The sequence below is a fragment of the Stenella coeruleoalba genome (genome assembly GCF_951394435.1).
Source record: "Stenella coeruleoalba genome assembly, chromosome: 3".
In the NCBI taxonomy this organism is placed as follows: domain Eukaryota; kingdom Metazoa; phylum Chordata; class Mammalia; order Artiodactyla; family Delphinidae; genus Stenella; species Stenella coeruleoalba.
Window position 1 is genome coordinate 97125658 of NC_137148.1, and position 25635 is coordinate 97151292.

Below are 25635 nucleotides of genomic sequence, written 5' to 3' on the forward strand. Positions count from 1 at the left end.
TCTAACTTATTACAGGTACTGTATGGAGTTATTTACAATAAAGAAGGTACGTATTTCCAGCAAGAGCCTGGAAGTTCGTTAATGCAATTTTTCACAATACTACACTGGCTTGGATGTAGGGCAGAGTAGAATTACAAAGAGTTTGTCTCTGGAGGGGCACACAGAGATCTGGAAGAGCTCTCCAAAATATCTCCAAAAAAGATGCCTAAGCCCCAAAGGTCACACTATCGTCTATATTATTCTTAAATATTGATGTTCTTGAATTTTCTAGTTTAAATCTATGCTGGTCCTTTCCTTGTTGAGGGCAAATTCTGAGTACCCCCAATAAAGTAGGGAATAGGCCCCTGGAATGGTTTTGCATGAGGAGCTCCCAAAGGGAGAGTGAGTCGGGCAAACACCACTGGACCAGAGACAAACTTCAATCGTGGCAGGAGACTGAGGATTCTGAGTACATCGGGGGTCACTTGGGTTTGCCCTTCACACCAAGGAGGAAGGAAGTAGAAATAAATGTTAAGGTTCTGTCTTGCTAAACAGTGTTAAATCAGAACTCATTAGAAACCATCTAATTGGAATAACAGTTACACAAAGGAGAGAAAAGCATTCTCCTTGACACAGCACCTGGAATCACTGGAAATCTGGAAAAGACAGAGCATGCGTAGCCCCTCAAAGTCTCCAATGCTTCAGCAGAATCAGGACACCATGGGCCACAGCAGAAGTGGCAGGGATGCGCCATCATCCATCAGGCGGTCATCAGTGCCTGACAGAGGTGGCCACGGTCAGGGGAACAAAAGCTGTCCAACAGAGGGGGCATCAGTGTCCAGCAAAGGCATCAGGACCAGAGGACATCATATGACCACTGTCTGCCCTTGATCATGAACACAACCGAAACAGCTCAAGGACTTCCAGATATGATTACTTGGGGGGAGAGAAAAGAACTTTGCAGCAGACAGGCACAAAAGACACAGCACAGGTTATTACTGTTAACATCACCCCGAATATAAGATTAGGTAAGTGTAGCTGGAGGACACAAATTACACAGATGTCCAAGGTAAGTTTCCACAATCATCCTCAGAGGTCCAGGAATTCATAACCTGGGCCCCAGGACCCCCAAACAATCCAGAGAAATATTTAGGGAATAAATACTTTCAAATTTTTAATAAATAAAAACACAAGTTGTCAAAATTCTATGTATGTATCTTTATGGATAGTTTTTCTGGTGAAAATGTTCATAATTTTTATCTGATTCTCAGAGGGCTATGTGACACCCCTAAATTTAAGAACCTGAAATCTTTCTTGCTGCATCTCATTTCTCAGGATGCAGTGGAGATGGGAAAGGCCTCTTTTCTGTCCACCCTGGGAGCTTTAGAGTTGCTTTCAAAACTCTATAATTGGGGCTTCCCTGGTGGCGCAGTGGTTGAGAGTCCGCCTGCTGAGGCAGGGGACACGGGTTCGTGCCCCAGTCCGGGAGGATCCCACATGCTGCGGAGTGGCTGGGCCTGTGAGCCTACAGCCTCTGAGCCTGCGCATCCGGAGCCTGTGCTCCGCAACGGGAGAGGCCACAACAGTGAGAGGCCCTCGTACCGCAAAAAAAACAAAACAAAACAAAACAAAAACAACTATGATCAAGCGTATCTTTGATTTTCATCATCTTTGCCCCTGCAATGTCAGAAACTCCCATCCAAGTGATGAGGTCATGCTTTCTCTCCTCCATCCTGCAGACTTGTAGCACACAACTCTGAACTGGGTTGACTCTACTCAAAAGAATCTCAACAGATCCCAGATGACAATGAAAGCAAGTTACAAAATTATAGCCCATTTTCACATCATTTATAAACCTTTCATAAGAATTTCCACCACCACCACCCCCCCCACTGAAAATGGTGGAAGTCAGAGTTGAGTGAAGATTGTAAAATCAGGCTCTGTGTATTTAGCAACAAGCACTATCTGGGTAGAAAGATAAGATATTGGACCCGCTCTGGTGGGCATTCTTTACGGGCAAGGAGACAAAATGTAATTTTTTAGTTTTATGGTCACAGCAGCTTCAGGTGATAGCAGAGAAGAATCTCATTTTCTTGTTGAGATCAGCAGGTATTTTATATGTGACTTGGAACTAAAAAGGAAAGGAAAAAAGTATAAGGGCATGGCTAAACATCAAATGATTAACAGACATTTTTTCTTCTCTTTTTAGTGACTGCATTCCAGCACTGTTTAGCTGGGGTATTATAGTGATAAATCCAATAAAAAAAAAAAATTTACCAGTATGTAACCTTAGTCCAGCACCACTGACCTTGTAGGTAATTCAGTTTTGTGAGATAATTTCCAGGAGAACAAATTATAAATACAGGCTATTACTACTGTAAGCAAAATCTACTGCAAAAGCAGTTAGTTCTGAGATAAACTGCCTATGGAATCTACCAGATCCCCAAGGTCTTTCCATTGTGTTCTCTAGTCAAGATTCTAACATGAGCATTAAATTAAAAATTCTAGTTTCTAGGGACTTCTCTCCTAAGAACTTTAAACAGTGTCTTACAAATATATTTCACTATGCACATTAAAACCTAAAATAGAATTGGTCACTTCAAAAATTATTTCCCTGTGATCTCTGTTACTGAGATAACACAGCAAATTTTGGTGACACGTAAGGACATATTTATACCGAAAAGGGGATTTTCAAAGGACATTTCTTCTGACAAATTTGTCTTTTAGTGACAGTAATTACTTATTCTGGAGACACTTAACCACTAATGGTGGGATAATCTCAAGATACAACTGCACATTTTTAGAAATTTAAGCCAAAATTAATCAATCTATCTAATTTCAACTAAGGGGAGAAGAAATATTCTCTGAAGACCACACTTTCTTATGAGGCTATAAGTTTAAGGTGGCAGTATAATTGGAAAGAAATTTATTAAAGGGCTGCAAATTACCCCCAAATTAAAACATTTACAGCCTAAAGCTGTAATTAGGGCAAAGGTAAAGGCACGAGGTTCACAAAGAAATCCTGGCTGCTTCTGACTGCTCCTTGGATGCCATCTTTGCTAATTCATTATCTTGTTTCCATGGTTAATTATGGGGACTCCCCAAGGTGTGATAATTACTCTTTTGCTTTTGCCTTTTCCTCTATTTCATTCATTAACCTACATGTTTTGAACAATTCACATAGAGACTGAGCTGACATTGATAGATGCCCCTGAATGCTAAGCACTGTGCTAGGCACTTTTGGAGTTAACTGCAAACCTATGTGAAACGCCTAATTCCCCTGATTATTCCTTTCCACCAAACAGTTCCATGTGACTTTCTGAGCTCTAAAAGTAGGAAGACAAAGGGGAGTCAAGAGGCAGGGATCTACTGATGAGCTACGTTACCCTGGGCAAGTCACTAGATCTCTCTCAGTCTCAGTAAAATAAAGATGTTGAACTAGATCAGAAGCTGCAAAACTGATCCATTGGGCAAATCCAGTTTTCAGACATATTTGCTTGACCCGCAAAATTATTTTTAAATCTGGAAGGTTATATAGAAGTCTGGATTTCTATCTTCTCCTGAAAAAGTAGAAAACCTAAGCCTGACTTCTTTGATGGCAATGATTGGCTGCCAAGCAGCAGCTGCCCCTTTAGAATATCCCCTACAATTTCCAATATTCCCTATTGTGTTGCAAGTGTTCCCCTTCACTCATATACTTTACATGACTTGTCTCTCAACCAGATGGCCAACCTCAACACTAGAATGCACTGGTTTTACTTCTAAATACTACTACCCATTGTTTACTCTGTTTTAGGCTTTCTCCCCACCCTTGTCCAGTACCACAAGCATACAACTGAAATCTACCTCAATTTTTTCAGTGTTCAATTCATATATTTTACTGGGCTACTCATCCCTTTCTAACTTCTGTTTGACCATTTTTGTCATACTTAACCCCCAAACTTTAAAATATTTTTACATCCTTCTCTACTTTACTTTATAACCAAATGTTATAAACCCCTTCTCAGAAATTACAGTTTCCATCCTCTTATACCCAAGTCATTACACTCAAGGCCAATATTCTTACTAAGACTCTTACCAATTCATACATTGAAAATAAGAAGAACCAAATTCCTTGCAGGTCTGTAAATCTTCTAATAACTTAGTGTATCTCCTAAAAAGCAACCATAGATTTCAAGGATTTTTTTAGCAGAGTACAAGCTGCTATCCAAGAGCCATTCCCTCCTCCTTCCTTACTTACAAGAATAGATTTTATGTGGGATGGAAATGCAACCAGTTAAAAGACTACATTTCCCAGACAATGTTACAGCAAGGTATGTCCATGTGACCAAGCTCTGGCCAATGAGATAAACAGAAGTCCTGTATGGGAATTCTGGGAAAACTGCTTAAAGGAAACCAACTTCACTGTAAGAAAAATTTCCCCTTTTGCCTCTTTTCCTTCTTCCCAACTACAAAACACATTTGGTGACTAGAGCTTCAGAAGCCATTTTGAACCAAGAGGTAATACTTTCAAGAATGTAAGCCATGACCTCAGATGGTAAGAGAAGAATGATAGGATCCTGGATCCCTAATGACCACAAAGCACCAGAGTAGTGTTTAAAGTGTCATGTTAACATACTAACATACTGATGTTTCATAAACATTTTTTTGTTTAATATTTTTAAGTCTAATATTTCCTATTAACAACTGAATCTAATTCTAACTAAAAAAGGTGGACTATCTTCTCCAGCTGACTCATTTTCCTAGTAATCCCTTACATTTTCTTTGCTTAAATCATGATGACTCTTTTTTCAAAACTGTTCATATTTAAGCTCTTCTATGAAGACTTTTCAAATTAAAAGCATCAAGCCCTTGTCACTCCCCCTTATCTCCAGAAGCCTCTCTGCCCCTCATATTGCAAGCTTCTTTCCTAGCTACTTTCTTAGCACTGAGCTGAAATGTTTTACACAATGGATAAGAATCAAAAAGCAGAGGGGAGAACCTCAGTGGAAGGGCAGAGAAGGAGAGCTGGAAGCAATCAAGGAAAGAGAGGGTCAAGAATAGAGAAAACTTCAGGTGTTTCTCAATTTGCTGTGGAGCAGTTTGGTTTGGTTTTGACCCATGAGGCATCTGTATCCCCTCAGCACAGAATGAACCATAAAAAAAAGAAGAGTTTGGGGAAAGCTCCAATTAAAAAGGTACAATTAGGGTTAAAAGAGGTACTGGATACCACAAGGAGTAGAATGGGAACTTTTACCACAGGGCATTGTTAGTATTGCTAAAAGGCTTAAGTTGGCCTTTATTTTGAAACACAGATTGGGCTTCGACATGATACCCAGAACCAACCTCCATTCTCACACAGTCCATGGTCTATAGGAGAAGGTCCCTAGGACTGTTACTGATTTCAAAATGTGTTGTTTGAACCTCGCTTCTCAGGTCATCTTTAATTTCTCAGAAAACCACAAAATGCATGGTAGTGAGAACCTGGGCTGTTTTGCTGCTAACTACTCCTTTTCTTTCCCTGCCATTCTGATCCCATTATAGTAAAATCTATTACAGAAATCTCTTTCATCATCTCTTCCCTTTATGAGCAGTTATCTTGTTACTTGCCAGCCAAGTAGAATGTCAGAAAGGTCATGATCAAAGACAGTAAAATGATATAACAACATCAACGCTAGAGAAAGAAAAACTAATGAGCCACTGACCTTAATATATTTGTGTACCCGGTGGTCAGTTATGTGAAATTCCTTGAAGCCTCTCCACTTTGAGTTACTGAAGAGGTAATTTATTTATTGAGTCATTAAGCTTTCCTAAAATACTCAAGGGGAAAAACACAGTTATTATATCTTGGAATTTCATCCAGACTATAAAAGAGCATCGGAATTGAATATGAAATATCAACATGTCCCAACAGGGTGTAAACCCAGCATAGAAAGTATGAAGGTGGGTGAAGAAGATCAAAGACCCAGGCCACAGGTGATATCAAGAAGCCTGTCAGCAGGTAGCCAAGCCCAAGCATTAGACTGAAATGCTCAGTTACTTTTTTTTAAATTCAAGATACCAAAAATCCAAGACAAACTTGTTGAAGCAAAGTAGAGAATAAACTGACTCACAGTTGGGTTAAGACACAGATTCTTGAGACACCTATATATAATGGAATCACGCTGCTACACACCAGAAACTAACACAACATTGTAAACCAACTATACTTCAATTAAAAAAAAAATAAAGACATGGATTCTTGGAAGGATTCAAATGACGTCACAAGATGGTCTGCTTCTGTCACCTCTACTTAGCTCTCCTCTCCTCTGTATGTTAGCTTCATTGTTTAACACGGTCACCATCAATGGCCCATACATGATTGCTAAAGCTCCAAAACATACAGTTCCTTAGACCTTAGCTTGCAAAAATTAAAGCCTGTGTTTATTGATAGAGTCTACAAAACAGCGCTCATTCTCACTCTGATGGAACCTGCTTGAGTCACATGCCTAGCCTTGAACCCATGTCACGGGCTAGTGAAACATGAATGACTTAAAACTGGGTCATGTATTCCATCTCTGCAACTGGGGAAGGCATGGCCCCTGAAGAAATTTGGGATGTGGTTACCAAAGAAGGCATAATGTTTAAACAATAGCCATAAATAAACACCCACTACACAAGTATATTGGACCCTGATTCTGGAAGCATACATATATAATAAACAAAGATAGGGGCACCAAGAAAAGCACGAAAGAAAAATCATTTTATCAAAATTGTTAACAAGTTTGAACCCTAGTTATCACAATAGGCATACAGGTCAGTAGCAGAGTAACAGCAAGAAGAAATCTGGGTAAAACTCTGTAATTCTCACATGCTAAGGTCAAGATTTGTCTTAGATTCTGGTCAAGAGTATGGTTGTGTCACATCATCTATGGCAAGAGAAGCACCTCAGAGGCAGGGCCTGACATTCTTCTGCTGAAGAATGAAGCGGACTTGAGCTGGGTCCAGAGGAAGAAAGATTAGCTTCATCGAGTTTTCTTAAACCTGTGGTCTTTTCATTTCCTTGGCTATGACGAGGATGAGAAGAAAGTGCCCAGCTGCTCAGTCTTCATGACCCATGGAACAGCCCTTCTGAAGAAATCAATGCTTGCATCTAAGGCCCTGAAATTGTCAAAAACTATGCAAACTTGGCTCAAACCGCAAAATAGTGACTAAAGAAATTAGGCCAAGTGGTTAGGAGAGCAACTGAATGCCTCAGTTTGGATTCTGAACTTGTTTCTTACCTCAACCGCTATCAAAATATGCAATGCAAAAGCTTGAGAGAGAAGGGCACTCAGTGAAAGGCCTTTTGTGTCAGCTGGGGGCTGCCTAATACCGGATGACAGCCTGACGCCTCTCCTGGAGAGCATCATGACAGGTCTGGATACTTGAAATCATGAGCTGCCAGAGGCGAGGTTCCGAGCAGCTATTGCCAGGCGTGGACAAAATGGAGATTCATGTGAGCAGGCAGCTTGCGAAACCCCAAGAGCAGCGACTGAACGGGCAAAGAAAGGGGGGTGCTGTGTACTGATCCACTTGCCACACAAAGCTCAAGTCTAGCATAAGCAAGTGCATGCCTACTTCCAGTGCAGCTTGAAAGAGAACTTGTTTTCCAGGGCTCTTCCTAACTGTACTTCTGTCCTCGCTGGACCAGACTCTCCCATTCTCCCTCCATCAAGCCAGGTCCTCATTCCTACGGGTCACTGCTGACTGCACTTCTCCTGCAGTTCTACATGGAAGGTCTGAATTCCATTCTAACAAGCGAATTTTTCATCTAATATTCCCATTCTATATAGATTTGGTTTTGTATCCCTAGATTGGTTTGAAAAATATAGTCTTATTCTAAACCTGAACATATGCCATAGTAGAATGCTCCAGTATTCCTTGTCCAAATATTCACTTCCTGTCAAGCTTAACGTTGGATTCTGTTCCCAAAATTCCTTTTCCAATTCAAATCATTTAGTATGTACTTTGATTAAAACATTAAAGTATGCATTGACGTTTAATTTGAATCTGTGTGTTATGCCACCAAATAGGTAGCATATCCATTCAAGACAGAAAGAAAAAGTTAAATAATTTTTGCACCTGCATAACAACTGGAGCGGTGCCAGCTTTCCTCACTCCTCACCTGAGACTATATATATGACTACTGTCTGCATTTTCTTCCTTATTCTGAGCTCTAGAATTAGTCCCCTTTGCTGACAAGATAACCATCATGAGCTACTCGGGTCAGTACTGAGGGACAAGCATCAAATCCCACTTGCTGTCAGCCTCACCCCAATCCCATTCAAGACAGCAGTTTTCTAAGAAACCATAAACAGGCTTGACCCCAGATCCCCGGAAGGTTCCTGCCTGCTGAGTCCCAGGTTGATGATAAGCCCTATGCCTTGATTCCGCTCAACTAGAAGTCTTGCAGGTCACTTTCTTCCGCTCCCAAGGACTTGGTTTTCCTACCTGCAACCAGGTCGACTTGATGCTTTCCAAATACTTCCCTCTGGACATTTCATTATTTTGTTTCCACCTGTTTGTCAATATATTCTTTTTACCTCCTTTAGACCAGCCCGAGGCCTCTAACTTGCTAAGAAATCATTTGTTCCCACTTGTCAATTTCTACATGTTATGGGACATTATGTTCCATCCACCTGGCTAGACCTTTCCTGCTACCCTGAATCTTGGCCAGGGCCTGCCCTCCTTATGGCCATGAATTCTGCCTGTCCTGGCCAATTCAGTACATACAGTTCTGGCTTGTATATAGCAGGTACTCAATAATGGTATTTGTTTTGTTTTTATGTCCTCAAATAACTGAAAATGGGAAAAATGGTCATCCTACTGTGAGCCTGGATCTGTACAGTAATTCTAACTACCTGAAGGCAAGTATTATTTTCCTTTCAGACCATAACAGAATATATTAGTTTATTTCTTGTCCAAACACTAATTTCTCCATCATACAGATCAGCATTCTCAAGCTTTGCCACTGAAAAAGCCCTTACTTCAGAGAAGAATAAATTCATACTTCATGCATCAGTTCTGCTTTCCCATAAGCTGTAATGTCTTTGAACTCTAATGTTTTATTTTATTTATTTATTTAGGCCACACCACGCAGCTTGCAGGATCTTAGTTCCTCAACCAGGGATTGAACCCTGGCCCTGGCAGTGAAAGCACCAAGTCCTAACCACTGGACTGCCAGGGAATTCCTGAACTCTAATGTTTTAGCTCAAAAATAAATACAAATTTAGCTTCTGCCTCATTATAAATAATATATATATTGCATATAATACATTTCATATATATTCATATTCTACTTTCATATACATCCATATTCTGCCAGGATGTACTCACGGCCTAGTCTGATAATGCATGACCAAGATTAATATTCTCTTCAGAAGAAAATGTTAAGATCTATTGGACTGAGTATAAATATGATTGAGAAAGTCTACCACCTTTAGCCTCCTTAAAAATCTACATTATTTTCTCTTTCTCCATGTCCCCTATGAAATAGGACAACTATGCTTCCCTAAGAATGTTGTGACGTTAAAAAGCTTCAATTTTTCCTGGGAATTCCCTGATGGTCCAATGGTTAGGATTCTTCGCTTCCACTGCAGTGGGCATAGGTTTGATCCCTGGTCGGGGAACTAAGATCCTGCATGCCACTGGGTGTGGCCAAAAAAATAAAATAAGAAGCTTCTATTTTTCCTTTCAGAAGGGAAATAGCAATTCCCAGTTACCTCATATAAGATGAAATACATGAGATGATTTTTATTTCTAAATTTACTGAAAATACATTAAATCCATATACTAACTTTGCCTATACATTCATATCTGTAATTAGCAATATCAATACACACTTTTTTCTACTTTTTTTTTTTTTTACTATCTCATCACCTTTCAGAGGAAAAAGAAATTTAAGCATAACATACCTTGAAATAAAAGTTAACATTATTGGCTTAGATTAAGACACTTTTTGGTGCCCATTAATAAAGAAAATTGTATATCAATTAAGATCTTCAAATAGATAATACAGTCCAAAAATGTTACTTTAATGAGTCTGATGGACCTTTACACAGAAGACTTAAAACAAGACAAATGCCAATTGGCCTGGGAGCACAGTCCTTTAAAAATGAAAAAGCAGGTTTTACCATACAGTAAAGTTTCACAAACAACAGCATTTGTTACAATGTGGCAGAGTGGGAAGAAAGAAGGATAAGGACCAGAATGATAGATTTCACAATTCCGAAGATCACAGTCCTGGAGGAGTCCTCAGGTCCTTGTAGGCCCCACCATGTCCTCAAGTATTAGACACAACTCCCTTTGCAGGAAACAGGAGAAGAGAGGAATAAAGGCTTCTTTGAAAAGCAGTGATAAAGGGGTCCCTGGAGGATTTCTGAGCTCTTGAAACAATCTTCATGGCAACAGCTTGACTCTGCTTCCTGCTACAGTGAAGGTTGCTGGAATATGAATTAGGGGTGAAGCACTGGGGCTATTTGCAAGTTCATGTTAAAATTTGATTTTCCAAACTCAGGAATACAGTTGATTCAGAATTAAATCAAAATAGTGCTTTAAAGGTGCCCTGCAAAGGACCTCAGTGCATTAAATAAGTACCAACTAGCTTTGCTCTTACAAGTGGTCTCACGGGAGAAAACTTAGAGACGATTCCATCATTCTCATGTTAAAGACACAGAAATGTCTGCAGAATATGATATCTCACCAATGGTCATAACATCTCACAATGTCATCAAAAGTTATGTATGGAAATTGCTTATCAGGTCAGTATACAGTCATCCATATTATACCACTTCACATTTATTTTTAAATTTAAATAAATCTAGTTAATGCCTTCTTTACTATTATAACATTTCTTTCCCATCCCAAATCATTACATATTTTTCTTCCATAAAAGTACATACTAATAATTAGTGATGTTGAGTAGCATCGACATATATACACTACCAAATGTAAAATAGATAGCTAGTGGGAAGCAGCAGCATAGCACAGGGATATCAGCTCAGTGCTTTGCGATGACCTAGAGGGGTGGGATAGGGAGGGTGGGAGGGAGGCTCAAAAGGGAGAGGATATGGGGATATATGTATGTATATGGCTGATTCACTCTGGTGTACAACAGAAACTAACACAGTATTGTGAAGAAATTATACTCCAATAAAGATCTATTAAAAAAAAAAAGTCCATACTCTAAAAGCTAATAAGCAAACCAACAAGCCTGAAAAACATACAAGGTGGGGGGGATATATAAAACAGAATGTATAAAATAGGCATCTTGTATAAAATATGTAATGTAGAGATTTACTACCTGTATCTGTCTTAGGGCACTTTTGACGTATGGCTCTATATTCTCTCATTTCCTAAATTCTCAGTTTCCATCGATTATAACATTACCTTAACAACACCTTTTGGGGGTCAAATACTACATAGTAATCCCTTTATTCTTCAGTATGAAAATGAGTTTGATTTTCTTATTTAGCAAGTTTAAGATTGACGGTATACGTTCAAGTATTAAATCTGCACTTCCCACTTATTTTAATTTGTTGGGTTATTGAAATTCCTTATTGAATTAGTAACTAAAAGTTAAATAGCTTCTCTTGCATGTCACCTGGAAGCTGGTGATAGGAGCATATATACAGTGATAGTCCTTCATGACATGAATTGTTCCTGTAAGCATTTTCTAGCTTGGAAAAAAAAAGGAAGCTTTATCCCAAAGAGTGGTAATTCCCACTACATAAATTTACTACCTGAGATTTGATAATCATCAGCATCCATGTTCTCACTCAATGCTGCACTGAGATACGATATATTCAAAGCACGACACATGGTGCTACCAGTACCCATAACATAGCTGAGCGACCACGAGATGAACTGACACCTTCTGTGCACAGGCAAGTTCCTACATGCACATGAAACACGTCCTAAGTTTCAGTCCTTTTATTGCTGATGACCTGGTTTCTTTTGCTATTAATCAAATAAAATGTCTCACTTTCAGAAACTAGACCTAAAGGGAACTCATCGAGGCTATATGCAAAGTGACAGTGCTTTGTTAATGGACTGTTACCCATAGATACCCTCTATAGAAGGCCTCCTTTTGGGGAGGTGTGGTAACAGAATTTCTAAGATGGCCTCTTAAAAATGCCTCACCCTAGTCCCCAGAAACTGTGACTCTAAGATATCACACACACGAATATGTTTTGTTACATGACAAAAAGGACTTTGCAGGTGGAATTTTAAGGCTTCTAGCCTGTTCACCTTAACATGGGGAGATTACCCTGGACTGTTTGAGGAACCCAATGTAACACATGCATCCTTAAAAGCAGAGAACATATTCTGGCTGGTGGTAGAAGAGAAAGGCAAAGGGGAAGTATGATAGGTTTGAAGCAAGAGAAGGATTCAATGGACCAGTGCCGGCTTAAAGATGGAGGGGGCCACATGGGAAGGAACCCAGGGGACCCCTGGAACAGGGAGCGGACCTTGACTGACAGCCAGTAAGGAAATGAGGATCTCAGTCCTACAACTGCAAAAACCTGTTTCTGCCAACAATCAGAATGAACCTGGAAATGGATTCTTCCCCAGAGCTTCCAGGGAAGAGCCCAGCCTGTTTGGCACCTTGATTTTGGCCTTGTAAGAACGGGAACAGAGAACCCAGTAGAATCCACAAAGACTTCTGATCTACAGAAATGTGGAAGTGGCTGTAAATGAGTAAATGTGTGGTAAACTGTTATGGCAGCAGTAGGAAACTAGTACAGGCAGACTGCGTATGGAGACAACCTAGAAGAAATGGACAAATTCTTAGAAATGTACAATCTCCCAAGATGAACCAGGAAGAAAGAGGAAATATGAACAGATGAATAATTATCAGTAATGAAACTGAATCAGTAGTTTTAAAACTCCAAAAAAACAAAAGTCCAGGACCAGATAGCTTCACAGGAAAATTCTATCAAACACCTAGAGAAGAGTTAACACCTATACTTCAGAAACTATTCTAAAAAGTTGCAGAGGAAGGAACACTCCCAAATCCATTCTATGAGGCCACCATCACCCTGATACCAAAACCAGACAAAGATATCACAAAAAAAGAAAATTACAGGCCAGTATCACTGATGATCATAGACACAAAAATCCTCAACAAAATACTAGCAAACCAAATCCAACAACACATTAAAAGGATCATACACCATGATCAAGTGGGATTTATCCCTGTGATGCAATGACTTTTTCAATATCTACAAATCAATCAGTGTGATACACCACAGAAACAAATTGAAGAATAAAAACCATACAATCATCTCAATAGATGAAGAAAAAGCTTTTGATAACTTTTAACACCCATTCATGATAAAAACTCTCCAGAAACTGGGCATAGAGGGAACCTACCTCAACATAATAAAGGCCATAGATGACAAACCCACAGCTAACATCATACTCAATGGTGAAAAGCTAAAATCATTTCTTCCAAGATCAAGAGGATGGAGAGTCTTGCCTAGTCAATTTGAAGAGGCAGAGCAGCCCAGGTGACCATGAGGGTGACTGGTGTCCCACCTAGCTCAACCCCCCCTCTAGAGGCAGAGCTAACAATATAACCACTCGAGCTGTGCATGCAGGCCTTCAGGGTTTAGCTATCTGTACATATGATTAAGATTTTGTAGCATCTCACTTTTTCAGAATGAAGTTCCTGAAGACTTGTTCTTCTAAGTCTGAATTTTTAAGTGGATATTACTGTTAAAAAATAATTGTTCATGGTTCAGAGCTTAAGAGGTCAATATTCTGAAGATCACACCAGAAAGGCTCTCTCAGCTGCCTTGGAGCCCGTGGAAGCCTACTGGGCACAGGACTTCTAAACTGACAAATACGTCTGGAAGGCTGTGGTCCAAGGCCATTTTTGCTGGCTATAAGTGGGGTCCCCGGAACTTGAGGGAGCACACAGCTCTTCTTAAAATTAAAGGTGTTTATGCTTGAGATGAAACTGAATTCTATGTAGGCCAGAGGTGTGCTTAGGTGCACAAAGCAAAGAACAACACAGTAATTCCTGGTGGAAAATTGAACAAAACCAGAGTAATCTGGGGAAATGTAACTTGCATTGATGGAAACAGTGGCATGATTTGTGCCAAATTCCGAAGCAACCTTCCTGCTAAGGCCATTGGACACAGAATCCAAGTGATGCTGTACCCTTCAAGGATTTAAACTTATTGAAAAGTAAATAAATAAAAGTATGGATTTGTTCTCTTGTTAAAAATAAAGACCCACCAAAATGGTTTCGTTTAAGGTGATGGTTTTGGTGAACTCAGCCTACATAAAATTGAACATATCATTTGCCATGCCGGGTGTTTTCCTACTTTCTCAATGATTTCTATCAATTCAGTTCACTAGTATCTCCTTCTTTCACCCAATCTCACACCAAAAAACAATATTCCCTGTACCAGAAAGACAGACATTTGTCCTTATTCATCTAGCATAGACTAAATGACACCTGTTAGGTGCCAAGACATTTTATTAGGAACTGAAGATGATCAAAGATGACAAGACAGAATCCCCTCCCCCCCGTTTTTTGTTTTTTTTGTTTTTTTTTTTGCGGTACGCGGGCCTCTCACTGTTGTGGCCTCTCCTGTTTCAGAGCACAGGCTCCGGACGCGCAGGCTCAGCGGCCATGGCTCACGGGCCCAGCCGCTCCACGGCATGTGGGATCTTCTTGGACCGGGGCACGAACCCGTGTCCCCTGCATCGGCAGGCAGACTCTCAACCACTGCGCCACCAGGGAAGCCCAGAATTCCCCCTTTTTGAGGAGATTTGAGATGAAGTACAGAGGACCCAAAACAAGAAAACATTCACTTACTGAGCTGTCACAGATCTTGAGAAGAAACCTAGAAATTGGAACGTGGAAGATAAACAGCTTGCTGAGGTTCACAGTGTCACAGCACATAGAGAGAATGGAAAACTCTGCCAGAGCCTTCATTAGAGATGCTGTGTATTTAATTTTTTTGGTTCACCTTTAAAGCAGACCTCTAGATATAGAAATGGTAGAGAAGTGTGATGAATAAGTTTAATAAGTGAAAAACACAGGTGAGAAAAATACCAAGTGTTATAATTTCATCTGTACACATCTTAGTCTAATCAAGAGAAAAAATCGATCGGAATTGATTGGATTGGATCTGTGACATTGGATCTGTGTTTTCTTGATACTGTTAGTTCTATAGCTAACCCAGCATCCTAGGAGCTGGGGTTTGCCTTCTTACTTGTGTTATTAATTTATTAGTGTAAATTTACACCTGTCAACACAGATTTACACCTACCCATCGCAAATATGATAGGCTTCAAGGACACACAATTAAGAACTTGAAACACTTATATTGCTTTAACACTCGTTCATATAATTCAGTTTCACTTATATGGGCATATAAATAGCCAGAGTCCTGCTAGAAAAATTATTTTGGTAAATCATTCTGATTTCTCCTCCTGGCTTTCCTGAAAACATTATTTTTAATTCGAAAGTTATTTTCATCTACTGCTTCTAATACCAGCTAATGATGATGGTAATTTTGCCCACATGGGGACACTGCAGAAAGGAGGGCTAAGTTTCACTCCCTGTCTTGCGGCAGTTCAAATGCTAAAGGACTGTCATGCTTTGCAGTCATCTCCACTCTGATTCATTATTTTACAGCAAATGCAGCTCTTAGCACTGCAGGCATAAGAAATAGGGAGTCCACGTGTTTGGGATTGTGCTGTAAAGACCAACAGAGTATGAGATGACCCCTGCCCACAAGAAGCAGTCCAGGCAGTTCACAGAAGAAAGCTAGGCTGCCTCCGTCTCCATGACTACCCTCCCACCTCATGGCGCCTCACTAATCCAGTTCCTCCTCACCTCCCGCCAGGATAACTGCAATAGTCTCCTAACTGCCCTCCCGTCCACTATTTAAGTACCTTTCAAATAATTCCCCTACCACATACATATACAAAACAAAGAGAAAACCATAATTCAAAAAGAGTCATGTACCAAAATGTTCATTGCAGCTCTATTTACAATAGCCCAGAGATGGAAACAACCTAAGTGTCCATCATCGGATGAATGGATAAAGAAGATGTGGCACATATATACAATGGAATATTACTCAGCCATAAAAAGAGACGAAATTGAGCTATTTGTAATGAGGTGGATAGACCTAGAGTCTGTCATACAGAGTGAAGTAAGTCAGAAAGAGAGAGACAAATACCGTATGCTAACACACATATATGGAATCTAAGAAAAAAAAATGTCATGAAAAACCTAGGGGTGAAACAGGAATAAAGACACAGACTTACTAGAGAATGGACTTGAGGCTATGGGGAGGGGGAAGGGTAAACGGTGACAAAGCGATAAAGAGGCATGGACATATATACACTACCAAACGTAAGGTAGATAGCTAGTGGGAAGCAGCCGCATAGCACAGGGAGATCAGCTCGGTGCTTTGGGACCGCCTGGAGGGGTGGGATAGGGAGGGTGGGAGGGAGGGAGACGCAAGCGGGAAGAGATATGGGAACACGTGTATATATATAACTGATTCATTTTGTTGTGAAGCTGAAACTAACATACCATTGTAAAGCAATTATACTCCAATAAAGATGTTAAAAAAAAAAAAAAAAAACAAAGTTCTGTGTTGAATTAAACTGTACCCCTGTTTAAACTCTTTCAATGGCATAAGAAACAATGAATAAAATTCAAACTCGGGGGCTTCCCTGGTGGCGCAGTGGTTGAGAGTCCGCCTGCCGATGCAGGGGACACGGGTTCGTGCCCCGGTCCAAGAAGATCCCACATGCCGCGGAGCGGCTGGGCCCGTGAGCCATGGCCGCTGAGCCTGCGCATCCGGAGCCTGTGCTCTGAAACAGGAGAGGCCACAACAGTGAGAGGCCCGCGTACCGAAAAAAAAAAAAAAAAATTCAAACTCGGTAAGTATTCAAGAAACCCACGTCCTGGCCCCTGCCCTCCTCTCCCTCTAGCCTCTTGTCTGGATGTCCCCCTTGCCCTGCCCTCTCAATGTGTGATCCAAGCATACTGAGCTGTTTACCACTCTGCAGCACACACACCTGGCTGGGGTTCCTGGCCCAGTGCCGCCTTCTTGTTGCCCGGGATGTTTTCCCCTTTGAGCCTCTCCTCAGTTCCCCTTCCCCTGAACCAAATCTTCCTGGTTCCTGACAAATACCTGCTCATCTGAAGAACTAAAGTATCATCTCTCTACAAAATCTTTTCTGTTCCCACCCACCCTTACCCCAACGTCCACAGGTAGAAGAAGGAGACCACTCCATCCTTTGTGTCTCCCTCAGTATCCTCTGTAGACTTCCATCGGACTCCCTATAATGGGCTAGGAAATATCTTTCACTTCATGTCTGTAACTCTGTGCCAAACTGCCACGAGGTGGAGGACACGTCTTCTTTGTGTTTCTAGGAACTGCTTTCAAAGGCATTCAACCATTGCTGGGAGTAGAAAACCCACACATGAAACAATTGCAAATACCAAGCAACGGTATCCAAGGCAGTGCTAAGGAATGTGTATCTTGCTCTAAACACCTTGAAAGTTCTAAGAAGTCATACAGCATGGTAGAAAGAGTTTTACTGTCAGACAGACCTGAATTCACATCCTGACTGTCCTACCTCCTAGCTATGTGACCGTGGATATGTCAGTTCATTTCCCTTTGCCAAACCAAAATAATAATACCTATTTCACGGAGTCTTGTGTAAACATTAGATGAGATAGGTGATGATCCAACACAGGAGTTGCTAAGAAACTATCCATTCTTGTCCCTTTTCTCTGAGAAAGGAGAGTGATTACATGTGCTAAACGACTCAAGTACAACTTCTTCCAGGAAGTGAGGTTTAAGCTTGACCTTTAAGCAAGAGGATTTGGACAAGTACATGCTGATAGAAAATGCCATGTGTATTGGGAAACAGCATGAGCAAAGGCAGCTGACCTGCTTAAAACTCTTCCCAGATCCAGTCTTCAGATGCTCTATCATTCCCGCAATTTGGCCCCTCGTAGCAATGTGAGAGTAATTATACATGAACATAATCCAGCTTCAAAACCCAAGAATATTGTAAATTAGAGAGAAGACATAAAATCATCATAATGTATTTAGGAGAGACTCGTTCTTTAGCAGAGGAATGTTTCCAAAAAAAAGCTGTTGAAGGGTATTGGGCTGTTCACTCATTTGCACAGAAGTAAGCATTATACTAACAAACAACAGAGCTGGCATGACAACATCAACATTTAAACAAACACAGGGTATGTAATAACTTCCATGTGTAGATGGTTGGAGTGTTAACAGAGCAGTCTAAAGCAATATCATTTACTTTTATGGTTAAGTGTTCAGGAAGCATCTTTTTTTTTTTTTTTCTTAACATCTGAATGTTTTCATGGCTGAAGGGATGCCAGTATAGCCTGGAAAACATTTTACAATGATGTGTAAAGTAGTTACATTTTCCAGCAAGTATGCTTGCTCAATTATTCTACCTATATTAATAGCTCTTAGTGGCATGTGATGTATAATCGTCTCCATTCAATCACCCTCTTCAGTGGGAAAACAGCAAGTGCTACCCACATGGAAGAGTCCAAGTTTGAAGCCGATTACAAACTCAGGCCTTTGTCCCAACTGTTTCCAGGGTTAGCCTGCTGTCATTGAGAAAGCGTGTTGTCGCTGAAGGCGGGCTGGCCTGCCATCAGTCTCATGTCAGTTCATTTCGTTTCAGGTCTGCAGCTAGGTTAGTGTTATCAAAAAACCAAAGCAATTGATTTCTTTCTACCTCTGTTGAGATAAGTGGAACAACCTGTAATTTGGTTTAGAAAAAAAATCTAGATGGTAGGAAAAGGTTTAAAGAAAGGGATAAAGACACGAAAGGCAACTTTCACAGTACCTTGAACATAGGAAGAATATAAGAAATTTAAAGAGAATTACAAAGAATGGAAATTAAAGATCCAAAGATAAGAGCAAAATGAAAGAATGAAGTGTTGAAGTATTTGTTTTCAGTACCATTCATGCTGGGTTTTCTCATGTGTGGTCAAATGCAATAGACTCTAAACTGGGCTCCTTGCCACCTAAAATCTAATCTACACACAATATCTACCATGATTCTCTTTAAATGTTAAGTCAGATCCTATCACTTCTCTGACAAAATTCTCTAACGGCTTCTAACTTCACTCAGAGCAAAATCTGAAGTCTTCACAGCCCACCCACAAGCCTCTCCTGAACTTTCCAGCTTCACGCCCAAAACCCTCCTGGGTTTTCTCCAACCCAGATGCACTCTGAACTCACAAAACACTAAGCCAGTTCCTGCCTTGGGTCTCACATGTGCTGTTCCCTTCCCCACCCCACCTCCTTGCAAACTTTCTCTTCATTCAAGTCGCCGCTCAGATGTCACCAACTCAGGTGTCACCTACACAAATGTCACCTCCCCTGACCACCCCATCCAATATACAAGCTCTGTTGCTGTTTACCTCTTGCCCTGCTTTACTGTCCTTCTTAGCAGTTATCATTACTGCACATTAGATTATTTGTCTAGCTGTTTACCAATTTGTCTTGCCCATTAGACTGATAGCTACAAGATGGGGGATGCTGTAGCCCAGAGCCTGGAACACTGGGTGCCACATAATGGATAATAAATGTAGCAGGAGGAAAGGAGAGGAGGGAGGATGAGAGAAAGAATCCCTTGCCTTACTCACATGTTTGTGTCTTTGCTCCCCAAATAACTGGACATGTGACTGTTTGGACAGCAATTACTAATGTCCCTTGATCCATCTTCCAGAGACATTAACACCAAGAAAAGAGCATGGGCTATGGGAGCAAAGAGACCAGAACTTAAACCTCATCTCCACCACCAAGTAGCTTTTTGACTTTGGATGAGTTTTTTACACTCCCTATGGAATTTTACAGTTGACAGAACTTTAAACACCCATCAGAATTGGGCTAGGCACTTGGGATACTTCGGAAAAATTATTGAGAGAATGAAATTAGCTACCTTCGATTAAAACTAACTTGGCAAAAAATGCATAATTGATAAATATTAGCTCTCTTTCCCCTCTACCCTCCACCCCATCCTCTCAGAAGCCTTACATGGTATTATGCCCAATAAATGCACCTACGATAAGCAAAAGAACTGTAAGTCTTTCATAGCTGTGAGTCTGTGAAAACCAAGAGTGAGCAAACAAAATAACTCAGGTGAAAGTACTTTGAAAAACGGTAGCACAGTAGACAAACTGCAGGAATTATCATTACACTTATAAAATATTATTTTAGAACCAGTTTTCTGTGTCTTGAATTTCTAATCAAGTAAATTAGCAAGAGGACTCCAGGGGAAAGAAGAAGCCAAGTGAAGATGAAACCGGGAACAGAAAAGGACAACAGGTGAGGAAGCATTAGCAAAACGAGGGTCTGACTGTCAGGGTCAGGCTGGCGGGGGGCTTCAGTAAGCTCTCCATCAGACTCACCATGACTAGAGTTTCCATCTTTGTAGGAGAAGAAATGGAAGGAGGCAACGCTTACACACAGGCACAAAGCCCATCCGTGGCCATCTTTCCTGCCATCATCAAGAACGGGGAAGAACAGGACCGAAGATACAGTGAAAAGCATCTCACGTGTTGACAGAGGTGAATAAAATACAAGCAACAGGAGAACTCAGTTCATTTTATCATCGGCCTACGTGGACTCTCCCTGAATTACACCCGTGAAGCACACAATGCCACACGGAAGGGAACTAACACTTTTCTGAGTTCCAGCAATATGCTTGGTCTTGTGCTGGACACCATCATATATATTATCTCATTTTATCCTCACAATAATGCAAGTAAATTTTAGTAGCCTCATTTTCTAAAGGGGAAAAAAAAATCGAGACTTGGGAAGCTATTGAAAATATTGAAGGTAGAAAATAGCATTTCGCTCCAGGTCTGTAAGAAAAGAACTGAGTCGTCCCTCCTATTTGTATAACAGCACTTCAAGTTTGCAACAGGTATTCACAAGCAAATGCGTGACCTTCACACACATCTTGAGAGGCAAGTAATACCGTATTATTATTCTCACTAAATAATGGAAGAAGCTGAGGCTCAAGTCATTGAGTGATTTGTCTAAAATTACACAGGCAGTACGTAGCAGAACTGGGACTTGGACCCACTTTCCTAAGACTGGTGCTACTTTTCAGAAGAGGACTAGGTGTGTTTGAGAAACCTGTATATATCTTAAATATGAGCTAGGAAAGAACATAGTTCTCACCCAGAACTACCTAATAGGCCAAACTCTACGATTTACCTGGGGTAACAAAAGCTATTGATACCTCAAAATCTCAGTAGCTCGACACTATAAAAGCTCACTTTTCACTGAGGCAAAAGTCCAAAGCAGGTACTCCTGCACATGGTAATCCAGGGACCCAGGCTCCATTCATCCCTTACTTGGGCCTCAGACCCTCCGCACCCAGGTCAAAGGGGACGATATGACACACATCATTTTAGCTCCTTTCCACTGGGAGAACTAGTCACAGGCCATTTTTGGAGTCAAGTGAGCCAAGGTGTCCGTGGCTGGGCAGCCACTTCCCAGGAACAACTCTGTGTCACCAGGAGGGGAGAGCACGAATTGTCAGTGCATAACTAGTCATCTCCACCACACCCAGCTAACTCAACCAACGATGGAACGATGAGGGGCTGTGAGAAAATGCCATGAAGCCAGAAGTCAGCTTAGATGGTCTGACATAGCCACAAGCAAGATTCCTATTTTTAATTTGCTGCTGCTGCTATATGTTTTCCTGAAGCATACAAATAATAACAAATAAATGTACACTTACCCCCTAGGACAGTGGATTCTTATCCATCAGGGAGTATGAGATTACCTGGGACGCATGCTTTAAAAACATGCAGATTCTGACGACCCAGACCCAGAGATATTTTTACGAGTGAATCTGATGCTTCAGGACCAGAGACCACACTTTGTGAAATACAGGCATAGAACAAGTTATTTCATGACTGGTGATTACACAATGGCTGCTTAATGTTAGATTGGAGACAGCCCCTCACGAAACCCCAGCAGAGGTCAGCTCCAGGAGAAGCAGCTGGAAATCTATGTGGTTTCAGATTTTCCACATTCAAGCATCACCTACTCCCACAAAGAATTTGTTTTGCTATCCAGGTTCTATTTTCTGGTCTCCTTGACAATGCGGAGACAACTTGGCCTTTCACAGAGACTCAGCTGACTTCAAATGGCAGGAGCTGCCTCACAAGGACAAAGGAGACAGAGATAGATGGGGCGGATCTAAGACCTAGAAAAAATAATGTCGGTATTTAATAACTTCTATTTTACCTACAACGCTGCGGCTCTCTCCGGAGCAGGGAGACAGTAGGGTAGTCGGCCTGGGCCTTGCTCAAGCCATGGAACAGTTGTTACTCATTAACCTTGTATAATATGACATCTGATTTTCTTCCTTAACATGGGTAACAAATCACTTCTGATATCAGGTGGTTGCCCCAGAAGCCTTCAAACTATTTTAAGCCTAGTGCTGTGGCCCAGAAATTCTGAATGTTATCAACAGTGATCCTGAGGAATTCAAAAACTACCAAAGAAAGCAATTCAAAACACTTTCCACTTTGGGTGTCTTGAAAAGACCTTTTTATTGGAAAAACAGAAAAATAAGATTTAGAATGCTTGGCTTCTTCCTGATTGCCCGGTTTTACAATTGCTTACTGAACTAGATAGGATACAAGAAAGAGAGATTCAAGCACCTGGATGTGAGCTGGGGAACAGGGGGGACAAAAGTGAAACCAATGAAATTGATTAGAGCTGCAGCAGGGCCTGGCAACTGTGGGGAAGCAGGGAGTCCTGGGCTGGGCACATGAAAATACCCCCACCTACTTGGAGGTCTCCTCAGGCATAACGCTTTAGATAATGTGTCTTGAGAGCACATGCAGGGTAACCCAGTGAGACATACCCACCCTCCTTAGAGCCCTGGGAAAACTCCCAATTCTCCAGCATGGTGAATCAAAATTATTGTCCAGCAGCTTCAAACCCCGCCTCCCCCAAGCTTCTGGCCTCACCAGGACGCACAGCCATTATCCTCCCAGCTGCCTGTAGGTCTAATCAGACAACCCTCCCACCATGCTGCTTTTCTGCTGCTCTGTCTCCCACATACCTGATCTACTCATGTCACTTCACAGGTTATCTCTAGACCCTCATCTGCTAGGCATGAGTGGGTTCCCTGCCTGTGACGGTCACTACCACCCTCCAGAGCACTGACTTCAGGGTCCACCTTGCTTCCTGCATGTCCTCTGCATGGCTTCAGGCATGGCATAGCCAAGCTGGGCAATATCTCTCACCACTCCACTTCCATTTTCCAAGTCACCCCAGATTCGGGCATTGCTCTTGTTCCCCTGGACACATTCCTGTCCATGCTCCCTGCATCCAGTTTCTCTCCACTCCAACCTTCCCTTTAAACTATGCCCAGAGTATTTGGTAAGTGGGTAACCCTTAACACTCCAACTGTGTGTAACCCGCGGTGTTACTGATTGCATTAATGGCCCCAATTTCCTCCCCTTTCCTTAAATCCATGTTCTCTGCCTTGCAAATACGCAGTTCCCTTCCATATGACTCTGATCTTGGTCATGAGACTTGTTTGGTCAATAAGACGCTTGATTAAAAAGCCCTTGCATAATCGGTCTTGACTCCTCTCACTCTTCGACAATTGCCATGAGAACAAGCATAGGCTGGTCTAATAGATGATAGACATGTGGACTGCTGAGTGGCCCCCGTCATCCCAGCAGGACCTATCTTAGGTCAGCCAAAAGCCCAACACCAGACATAGGAATGAGCCTAGCTGCGACCAGAAGAACTCAGCCAAGCCCAGACTAACTCACCAACCCACAGACTAAGTAAATGCCTATGTTTTAAGCCCCTGATATGTGGAGTGGTTTGTTATGACGCATTATTGTGGCAACAGATAACCAATATGGCCATACACAACACAAGTGATTTCAGAGAATACGTAGCACCTTCTTTGTCAGAATTGAAACTTCCCCTTCATGTCACCATCATCTCTCCACCCTCCCATCCGTGGAGTTTGCATGCCCCTGGGGTAGCAGATAAAATAGGTCAGATCTGGGCAGACCTTTTCATACGACAACCGCGACTCCATACTGGATGAGAGGAGATGACTCCTGGGGATTGGTGAGATTCAAGGTCTACCAATGAAACCAGTAAGTCAGTGGTGACTAAGTTTCCTCACAGCCGACTGGAACTGGTGAGAGAGGGTGTTTGATTCAGTAACATTGAAGTTTTACAGTCTAGATCCTCAGATCAGGGAAAATGAACACTAAAATGTGCATCTGAATTTTTCCCTTACATTGACCAGCAGCTACCCAAACAAATGGTCTAATTTTTACAGGGTTTTTTTCTGGTTTCTCATGTCTCTGTTGGGGGCCTCCAGGGGAGAGAGTGGGGACCATAGGAGAAGTCTTTGGGATACAGTTAAGGGATTCTGCAAGGACTGTGGAGAAGGGCAGAAACCAACTGGTACTTTGAAATATTATCCTATAATATTTGTGTTTTCTCTCTCCAACTTGAATACGAATTCTTTGAGAACGGGTTCCAAATCCAGTACCCTTTTGAGGTGGTAGTAGAAGCAATGGAAATAAAACTAGATTTAAAATCATGAACTCTGTGATTAAGGAAAGTGACTTAATCTCTGTATTCTGATACTAAATAGTAATCATCAAGTTGTTTTATGTAATGAAAGACGATAGGGTAGATAGGTGATAGATGGATAACTAGATCAGCTAAATGTTACCGCCTCACTCCAAGAAATCATAGCCTATGTTACACCTGCCTATTATTCTCTACCACATTACTACTTTTTTTTCTTCATAGCACTTTGTCATTATCGAAAATTATCTTACACATTTATTTATATGTTTATTTTCTGTTCTCCCAACTCAAACGTAAGCTCCACAAAGGTAAAGTCTCCACAAGAGGAGAAACCTATGAGGGCATACTACTTTACTACTGCATCTCCAGGTTGTAGAAATTGTTAGGTATATGGTAGGTGCTCTATAAATGATAATTGGAGGGAAGGAAGGAAGGGAGGGAGGGAGGAAGGGAGGGAGGGAGGGAAGGAGGGAAGGAGGGAAGGAGGGAAGGAGGGAGGGAGGGAAGGAGGGAAGGAGGGAGGGAGGGAAGGAGGGAAGGAGGGAGGGAGGGAAGGAGGGAAGGAGGGAGAGAGGAAGGAAGGAATGTGAAGATGAATAAATGCATGGATAATTTATCTTTAGGGCTGACTCCTTGTTAATAACATCCAGTCTATCAAAGAAATTGTATTTCTCTGCACTTACAGAAATAATTTCAATTTATTAAAAAAATGTAATATTTTCTATGCATTATAGAAAATTACTTGATATTCACAGAAATATTTCAGTCCAAAGATTTCTGTGTTCTCTGATAATTCATTCTCTAAATAATTATGAGCTTGGTAATTCTGCATAGAGATACACATACAGACCCAGTCAAGATGATAAAATAAGCCATTTAACCTTTCTGTGCATATTTCCTGTCTGCATAATAAAAGAGTTGAATAACATGATTTTTATGGTTGCTTTTTAAATTCTATGAGTTAATGATAATTAGAAAACTACCATTAATGGCTACAAGTTCTCCTCCAAGAAACCATAAT

General features: G+C 41.2%; 1 long non-coding RNA gene and 1 pseudogene across 3 annotated transcripts in view; one reads left to right on the forward strand and one right to left on the reverse strand.

The window, feature by feature from the left end:
• LOC307184496 overlaps nt 1-25635 on the reverse strand; it is a 302936-nt gene that overhangs the window by 181484 nt on the left and 95817 nt on the right. The window lies entirely within an intron of this gene.
• On the forward strand, nt 7373-14187 carry LOC307184064 (large ribosomal subunit protein eL33-like; annotated as a pseudogene). Its single transcript has 2 exons — nt 7373-7435; nt 13750-14187. The product of its transcript is annotated as a large ribosomal subunit protein eL33-like (transcript).